This window comes from Haliotis rubra, unplaced genomic scaffold, assembly GCF_003918875.1.
Source record: "Haliotis rubra isolate DU_JTF1 unplaced genomic scaffold, ASM391887v1 Scf1231, whole genome shotgun sequence".
NCBI classification, from domain to species: domain Eukaryota; kingdom Metazoa; phylum Mollusca; class Gastropoda; order Lepetellida; family Haliotidae; genus Haliotis; species Haliotis rubra.
In genome coordinates this window covers 238,195-248,351 of record NW_025765150.1, presented here as the reverse complement: position 1 = coordinate 248,351, position 10,157 = coordinate 238,195, and the positions used below count along the sequence as shown (strand labels likewise).

At 36.4% G+C, this 10,157-nt stretch overlaps 1 long non-coding RNA gene across 1 annotated transcript; it reads right to left on the bottom strand.

The window, feature by feature from the left end:
* Window positions 1-5,003: 5,003 nt before the first annotated feature.
* LOC124266142 lies at window positions 5,004-10,157 on the bottom strand. Its single transcript, XR_006895642.1, has 3 exons — window positions 10,110-10,157; window positions 6,625-6,730; window positions 5,004-5,086 (listed from the first exon to the last, which is right to left on the bottom strand). It is a non-coding gene; the product is annotated as an uncharacterized LOC124266142 (long non-coding RNA).

Below are 10,157 nucleotides of genomic sequence, written 5' to 3'. Positions count from 1 at the left end.
GTCTACTGGTGATATATATGATGTGTTGCCCTAAGGTCTACTGGTGATATATAAGATGTGTTGCCCTAAGGTCTACTGGTGATAAATAAGATGCGTTGCCCTAAGGTCTACTGGTGATATATAAGATGTGTTGCCATATAGGTCTACTGGTGATATATAAGATGTGTTGCCCTAAGTCCTACTGGTGATATATAGGATGTGTTGCCCTAAGGTCTGCTGGTGATATATAAGATGCGTTGCCCTTGGGTCTACTGGGGACATATAAGATGTGTTGACCACAGGTCTACTGGATTGTATGATGTCTTGCCCTAATGTCTACTGGTGATATATATCATGTGTTGCCCTAAGGTCTGCTGGTAATGTATATTATGTGTTGCCCTCAGGTCTATGGGTGATATATAAGATACATTGCCCTAAGGTCTACTGGTGATATATAAGATGTGTTGCCCTAAGGTCTACTGGTAATACATATGATTAAATGTTGCCCACAGGTCTACTGGTGATATATAATGTGTTGCCCTAAGGTCTACTGGTGATATATAAGATGTGTTGCCCTAAGGTCTACTGGTAATATATATGATGTATGTGTTTGCCCTAAGGTCTCCTGGTGATATATAAGATGTGTTGCCCTAAGGTCTACTGGTGATAAATAAGATGTGTTGCCCTAAGGTCTACTGGTGATATATAAGATGTGTTTGCCCTAAGGTCTACTGGTGATATATAAGATGTGTTGCCCTAAGTCCTACTGGTGATATAGAGATGTAAGGCCCTAAGGTCTACTGGTGATATATAAGATGTGCGTTGCCCTTAGGTCTACTGGGAGATATATAAGATGTGTTGACCACAGGTCTACTGGTATTATATGATGTGTTGCCCCTAATGTCTACTGGTGATATATATATCATGTGTTTTGCCTAAGGTCTACTGGTAATATATATTATGTGTTGCCCTCAGGTCTATGTGGTGATATATAAGATGTTACATTGCCCTAAGGTCTACTGGTGATATATAAGATGATGTTGCCCTAAGGTCTACTGGTGATATATAAGATGTGTTGCCCACAGGTCTACTGGGGATATATAACATGTGTTGACCACTGTCTACTGGTGATATGTATGATGTGTTGCCCTAAGGTCTACTGGTGATATATATCATGTGTTGCCCTAAGGTCTACTGGTAATATATATGATGTGTTGCCCTAAGGTCTACTGGTGATATATAAGATGTGTTTGTTGTCTAAGGTCTACTGGTGATATATAAGATGTGTGAGGCCCTAAGGTCTACTGGTGATATATAAGATGTGTTGCCCTAAGGTCTACTGGTGATATATATGATGTGTTGCCCTAAGGTCTCCTGGTGATATATAAGATGTGTTGCCCTAAGGTCTACTGGTGATAAATAAGATCGTTGCCCTAAGGTCTACTGGTGATATATAAGATGTGTTGCCCTAAGGTCTACTGGTGATATATAAGATGTGTTGCCCTAAGGTCTACTGGTGATATATAAGATGTGTTGCCCTAAGGTCTACTGGTGATATATAAGATGTGTTGCCCTTAGGTCTACTGGGGACATATAAGATGTGTTGACCACAGGTCTACTGATTGTATGATGTCTTGCCCTAAGGTCTACTGGTGATATATATCATGTGTTGCCTAAGGTCTACTGGTAATATATATGATGTGTTGCCCTCAGGTCTATGGGTGATATATAAGATACATTGCCCTAAGGTCTACTGGTGATATATAAGATGTGTTGCCCTAAGGTCTACTGGTGATATATAAGATGTGTTGCCCACAGGTCTACTGGGGACATATAACATGTGTTGACCACTGTTCTACTGATTGTATGATGTCTTGCCCTAAGGTCTACTGGTGATATATATCATGTGTTGCCTAAGGTCTACTGGGGACATATAACATGTATTGACCACAGGTAAAACTGATTGTATGATGTGTTGCCCTAAGGTCTACTGGTGATATATAAGATGTGTTGTCTTAAGGTCTACTGGTGATATATAAGATGTGTTGCCCTAAGGTCTACTGGTGATATATAAGATGTGTTGCCCTAAGGTCTACTGGTGATATATAAGATGTGTTGCCCTAAGGTCTCCTGGTAATATATATGATGTGTTGCCCTAAGGTCTACTGGTGGTATATAAGATGTGTTGCCATAAGGTCTACTGGTGATATATAAGATGTGTTGCTCCTAAGGTCTACTGGTGATATATATGATGTGTTGCCCTAAGGTCTACTGGTGATATATAAGATGTGTTGCCCAAAGGGTCTACTGGTGATATATATGATGTATTGCCCTAAGGTCTACTGGTGATATATGTGTGTGTTGCCAACGGGTCTACTGGTAATATATATGATGTGTTGCCCTAAGGTCTACTGGTAATACATAAGATGTGTTGCCCAAATGTCTAATGGTGATATATAAGATGTGTTGCCCTAAGGTCTACTGGTGATATATAAGATGTGTTGCCCTAAGGTCTACTGGTAATATATATGATGTGTTGCCCTAAGGTCTACTGGTGATATATAAGATGTGTTGCCATAAGGTCTACTGGTGATATATAAGATGTGTTGCTCTAAGGTCTACTGGTGATATATATGATGTGTTGCCCTAAGGTCTACTGGTGATATATGTGTTGCCAACGGTCTACTGGTAATATATATGATGTGTTGCCCTAAGGTCTACTGGTAATACATAAGATGTGTTGCCCAAAGGTCTAATGGTGATATATAAGATGTGTTGCCTTAAGGTCTACTGGTGATATATAAGAGATGTGTTGCCCTAAGGTATCCTGGTAATACATATGATTAGATGCTGCCCACAGGTCTACTGGTGATATATAAGATGTGTTGCCCTAAGGTCTACTGGTAATATATATGATGTGTTGCCCTAAGGTCTACTGGTAATACATAAGATGTGTTGCCCTAAGGTCAACTGGTGATATATAAGATGTGTTGCCCTAAGGTCTACTGGTAATATATAAGATGTGCTGCCCCAAGGTTTACTGGGGATATATAAGATGTGTTGCCCAAAGGTCTACTGGTGACATATATATATGATGTGTTGACTTAAGGTCTACTGGTGATATATAGGATGTGTTGCCCTAAGGTCTACTGGTGATATATATCATGTGTTGCCTAAGGTCTACTTGGGACATATAACATGTATTGACCACAGGTAAACTGATTGTATGATGTCTTGCCCTAAGGTCTACTGGTGATATATATCATGTGTTGCCTAAGGTCTACTGGTAATATATATGATGTGTTGCCCTAAGGTCTACTGGTGATATATAAGATGTGTTGTCTTAAGGTCTACTGGTGATATATAAGATGTGTTGCCCTAAGGTCTACTGGTGATATATAAGATGTGTTGCCCTAAGGTCTACTGGTGATATATAAGATGTGTTGCCCTAAGGTCTCCTGGTAATATATATGATGTGTTGCCCTAAGGTCTACTGGTGGTATATAATATGTGTTGCCATAAGGTCTACTGGTGATACATAAGATGTGTTGCTCTAAAGGTCTACTGGTGATATATGATGTGTTGCCCTAAGGTCTACTGGTGATATATAAGATGTGTTGGCCAAAGGTCTACTGATTGTATGATGTGTTGCCCAAAGGTCTACTGGTAATATATATGATGTATTGCCCTAAAAAGGTCTACTGGTGATATATGTGTTGCCAACGGGGTCTACTGGTAATATATATGATGTGTTGCCCTAAGGTCTACTGGTAATACATAAGATGTGTTGCCCAAAGGTCTAATGGTGATATATAAGATGTGTTGCCCTAAGGTCTACTGGTGATATATAAGATGTGTTGCCCTAGGGTCTACTGGTAATATATATATGATGTGTTGCCCTAAGGTATACTGGTAATACATATGATTCGTTGCCCACAGGTCTACTGGTCATATATAAGATGTGTTGCCCTAAGGTCTACTAAGTGATATATAAGATGTGTTGCCCTAAGGTCTACTGGTGATATATAGGATGTGTTGCCCTAAGGTATACTGGTAATACATATGATTAAGTTGCCCTAAGGTCTACTGGTAATACATAAGATGTGTTGCCCTAAGGTCTACTGGTAATATATATGATGTGTTGCCCTAAGGTCTACTGGTAATACATAAGATGTGTAGCCCTAAGGTCAACTGGTGATATAAAAGATGTGTTGCCCTAAGGTCTACTGGTAATATATATGATGTGCTGCCCCAAGGTTTTACTGGGATATATAAGATGTGTTGCCCAAAAGGTCTACTGGTTACATATATGATGTGTTGACTTAAGGTCTACTGGTGATATATATAGGATGTGTTGCCCTAAGGTCTACTGGTGATATATAAGATGTGTTGCCTACAGGTCTACTGGTGATATATAAGATGTGTTGACCAAAGTCTACTCGTGATATATAAGATGTGTTGCACACAGGTCTACTGTTGATATATATGATGTGTTGCCCTAAGGTCTACTGATTATATGATGTGTTGCCCACAGGTCTATTGAAAATATATGATGTGTTGCCCAAAGGTCAGCTGATAACAGATATGATGTGTTGCCCAAAGGTCCTCTGATAAGGTCTGATGTGAATATATATGTGTTGCCCAATGGTCTGTAAAATAACAGATTGGATGTGTTGGCCAAAGGTACGTAAAAATAATAGATGGGATGTGTTGCCCAATGGGCTGTGATTATAACAGATATGATGTGTTACCAAACATTCTGCTGAATATTAATACATATATATATATAGAAGCCGCCCGATGGTCAACAAGATACATCCTATTCATCATCAACACAGACCTTTAGACCACACATCCCTAGTTGCATACAATGGAATTTAGCTTGATTGATTTACTAATGACCTAGCCAGGGATATCATAAAGCAGTCGAGATAAACACATTCTTGACTTTTGTATCATGATATATGTTATTGTTGTTCACTATCTTGATATCTAGAAAGACACTACTAAAAAACTGGTGGTACCTTTTGACTTCAAGTCATCTGCTGATGAACAGTATATCCACCTTTACATGTCAGTACTTTCTCACAGATACTACATCTGAATCCTGAAAGATATAAACAAATAAAATGTATCTGCTATCATGGAATAGAGGTGTCTTCAGTTCTCATTTTGCTGAATTTCCTGTGTATGAAAGACACCAAAACATTAATGCAAATGTATCAACAATTACATGAATCATTTGATAACAACCCATTTAAACACCTGATACAATTATGCAAAACAAATTTAATTGAGAACCCACCCATCCCCACCCCAGCCGATTCCAAGTGATATGAACATAATGGTGTCAGAACTTTAATACAATCTGATTATCCGATGGAAGATTGAAGAGTTTGACAACATGAGACAAACAACGGAAATGCTAGGGAATATGTTGAATTTGTATACTCTGTAATGAAAAATGCCAATCCTTTCCTGAATTGTGTGCACTTCTGAAACACTCCATTAAGCATCAGCTCTCTACTATAAAACTGTGGTAAGATATGAATGCATAGTAACCTAAAAGTGAAAATGATATCTCTATTATAAAAGATATGATTATTGCAGGGATAAATTTTTTGAATTGCAAATGTTTGGACATCAATCAAATGCAAAAGTCAATAGAAAAGCTTCAAAATGTTGAAAATTACTCTATTGATGTTAGAAAGAGCAAATTCATGCCAATTTTCAAAATTTCACATTTTTCTGTAAAGATTTTACAGGATCAGAACCACAATACTTGTCTGGAACTGCTTGTTATGAGGTATATACAGTTTTCTTTAAATTTTTTCATATATGCTCATCAGAGACAGACCATCTGTATATAAGGCTATTCCATGTCTATTAATTAATCTCTTATTGGCCATTTTGAATTGCTTGATACTTTTTATGAATAGTAAAAAGATCCTGTATTGAGATAATACCTAAAAACATGTATTGCCGCACTCGGTACTGATCAAGCTACCACGAACCATTCAAGATAACCGTACTAACATCGAGAAGGATCAAACAAATTGCAAAGATTCATGAGGCATTACTTCATCCGGGTATTGCAAGTTTGTGGTGCTGAATTCTAAAAGGTAGGTACAGAACAATGTTTAGGTTAGGAATGCCACCCATACATCGATACTTTTCTAAGATGATACAATCATTGATGCATTCAAAACCCTATCGACATTTAGCTTTGAAAGTATTGATTTAAACATGTTTTTAATATGTATCGCTCACATTTTGCAATTGTATCACGCTTTTTATGTTATGAGAGTTATAAATGATTATTTTCATATACACAAAGATGGGAAATTAGAACTTTTTAATCTCTGAGAATAGAAAACGTGGATCTTTCAAGGACGCTTTATAAAATATAAAATATTTAATGTTCAAAATGTAACTAATATTACACAATAATGCAGCTTAAAATAGGTATCATGATACATATCGAATCATGTCATGAGTATCGTGATAATGTGATCGATTCATGAAACTTATGTATCGCGACATCCCTAGTTAAGGTAGAAATAAATTTAACAAAGCTGTAAAATTGGTATTCACAACTTAAATCTAGTAACATGAAGGTATTGATCTCTGGATCACATAACCTACCACTTCCTCACTTTGGAATGCCTGAGACTCCCCTCAGATTCTGCAATTTGAAGATCACATTTCTCCTCTGCCAAGCTCAACGTGTCTTGGTCCCGCTCATAGTTGTCTGTATTATGTAACATTAAAATGTTAACAATATTATTCTCAAAATGATTATGAACTTAAATTCAAAACTGAGCTTTTAAGAAATAATATTTTTCTTCAGAACTGATAAAGTATTTAAAATTCTACATGATTTAGTTATCACCCTAACAACATACATACATTATGAATTTACAATGTTTCATATTCAGAAACCATTGTAAAATAAAATTAACTTACCAGGCATAAACTGGATTGGATAGGATTTCCATGTCTAATAGGACCATCCGAGACTAGCAATTAGTCTCTGAATATATATAATTTTGATAGAATCAAAATAATCCTTTTAAACTGAAAAGGAGCTCCAGTGAGATGGGAGATTCCTGAAACTAAGTAAATCTAGACTTGCTTAAATTAGGTCTTTATCATTGCAGAAAGGCATAGACGGAAGTAAAAATAATGCAGTTCAGGAACTATGAGACAGGCTAGATCTTTCCTGACTTTTTACAGTCTATGTCAACTTTGATCTTGAGTTGAAGGGTGACCAAAGGAAAAACTTGTGCCATCAAGTCAATTTGATTGGAATTAAAGAATACCCATAATATCATAGTTTCACTTTTACTCACACAATATACAAAGTTATGTCTTTTATTCATGGGTTGCTTCTAAGTCATGTTCAGGATTTTGTTAGTCATCCATGCATAAAGGTAAAACTCACAAGTAATACAAAATGTTGATTTCTTTCAGGTTTATTTTAATTTACTATTCATAATAATAATCATCAATTCTATGGATTTATATCAATACTGTCTGCCCAGTGCTGTTCAGAGATGTTGGTGTTAGTCAACAATGCAAACTATTAGCCGATGATGGACCAATGATGAATAGCACACTACCTAAAAATAGATGCATCAAAGAGGCATTTCTGAAACTGTTATTATGGCTTTGTAAAGGTTACTTTTAGCAACAGGAAGAGGCTTTAATTCTTACAATTTGTACTGAAAGAAATGTTAAACTTCACCTCCATTTTAAAAAGAGAAATAGTTTGTTTAAGAAACACCGCTTTGAACAAAATTACCCTTTATGTAATTTGACTGCTAAGGGAACTTAAAAACCATAAAAGACTAATAACATATCCCTGCATAGAAAACAGTTGGTCTATTGACCAACCAATAAGTTATAACATGTCTTAATGTGTTTAGTGAGATCCATCCTTGATTTTTCAGTTAATCTTATCCTGTCCACTGGTATTTACCCTCTTTCCTATGTTACACAATGTACAGGATTTAGACTTTGAAATGAGGAAATGTCCCTGCATTAAGCATACAAAGATAAGAGTAGCTGCCATGGAATTATGAAAGCTCAAAAGGGAATTCTGACTGTATTCATGCACACATATTGAATTAACAGATTCAAGTGCACCAGTGAAGTGGAAAATCTCTAGCATTTGAAACTATATCAAGTTTGGACCAAGTGCAGAAAATACAACGTAACCAACATTTATGGTTGTCAGTTGAGTAACCTGTGAGTGGGAGGATGTATTGCTCATAATTATGCTGGCTGAGTGGCAGTGGCATGTGGACAGACATGGTTATAGTCCTGGGCCAAATGCAAGAAAAGTTTTTATCTTTTAGGATCTCTCAGCATCAGTAAATGTGTTTTCTGGTAATTAGAAATTCTTGTCATAATCAGCCACAAAATGTATCAGGTTACTAAAACAAACAAAGTTTGACCCAGACAGCCTTTACTTGTAGGTAATAAGGTGGTAGGCTACAATCTTTGTACTCATATGGAGATAATTATTATTATTAGCATGAAAATGGTGCAACATATACATTTCATCACTATACACTGATATTTTCACTCTGATAGACCAGTGGAGGAGATAGACTGCACATAAACACCCAAAGGAGCAGGGTTCAAAGCATAAGTACACAAAGCTATATTTGAAAGTTAGAAACTCTTGATATCAATAATGTAACTGAAACACATTATGGTCAAGAGAGCAAATGCATATTTCCTTTGCATGAACAATTTAGGAAATGTGTAGCTGATATAAAATGTGTAGTTCAGCTATCAGAGGAAACAGCAAAGAGCAACAAATGGAGAGCCATTATGGAAACTATAACTACAAGTCTTCCTCAACACTGCACTATCAGCTCATTATTTGAGCAAACCCATGTCAATGAGTATTACCCCATGGTCAGAATATGCAGTGTGGGTGATAAAACCGATTGTAATGTGTTATGCTATGTCTACATTTGGCCTATAAGTAATTTTACTGAAATCAAGTCTTACAGATTTGGTTAGTTCCTGAAATTAGTAATGGTTATTGACTGTTTTTGGTGGTTTATTTATCTATTAGTTGGTAGATATATATTTAAAATAAGAAAACAATATATCAGTGCAAAAAGTCAGTCTGATAACCTTAATATCAGGGTCAGAATGAGAGATGTTTTGGGGTTTTTTGCCTTTTGAAATGCACCTAAAAGTAAAGGTCAATTTCACCCACTGAGTGAACATAAAATCATACAGCTGTGATTAGCTCTTTCGGTTGTGGATCTACAGTAGTTGGCCATAAGTGAGTCATCAATAGTGAAATTCACATAGATTTTCATGTTAATTAACTCTTGCAAGAATAATTTTCATACATTTAGTTTGGGTGGAATTGCTTTCAGCACTTATCTACCAGCTTTGTACACATAATTTCCTTTCAATTTTCCTCGAGGATTATTAAGAAGACTGCAACTTCTTAAACAAAATATATTAGACATACCAATCAGGTTTTAACATGTCTATGGATAGATAAAAATAAAGTTGTATTTATGGTGCTTAATCAGGTGTCATTCGATAACTAATCAATGAAAAGATGAAAGAAAATTATGTACACGAGCTGAAGATGATTTCCAAGATGTTTGCAAACTTCTACTCAATTTATGAAAATTATTCTTGCAACAGTTAATTAACATGTAAGTCTATGGAAATTTCACTAATGATGACTCACTTATAGCCAACTACTGTACCCTGTAGTCTGTGTCACAGTCCCCTGAACCACAATATTATTTTCCCTACTGCCTTGCCCTTTCTGCAATGCTAAAGGCCCCTAAATGAAGCAAGTCTAGATTTTCTCAAGTTCTGTTTTCCCCGGGCTCCTTTTCAATTTATAATGCGCTTGTTTGTTGATATAAAAAATTATATTCAGACACTAAGCGATAGTCTAACCCTAGGTGAGGATCAAGAAACAACGCGATACTCTAAACGCCACAATCGCGATCAAGTTACTAGCAAACAGTTTCTTCCAGTTGAGAAATCTTGAAATAGATTGTGTCATGGGACAGGCATCGCTTTGAAAACAATTGTACATGCTGCTGTTTTCAACAAAATACTCCGACATTTATACATACCATGCATTTCCCAATGCTTTGTGCTGCCAAGTCACCTCGTGTAGTGCT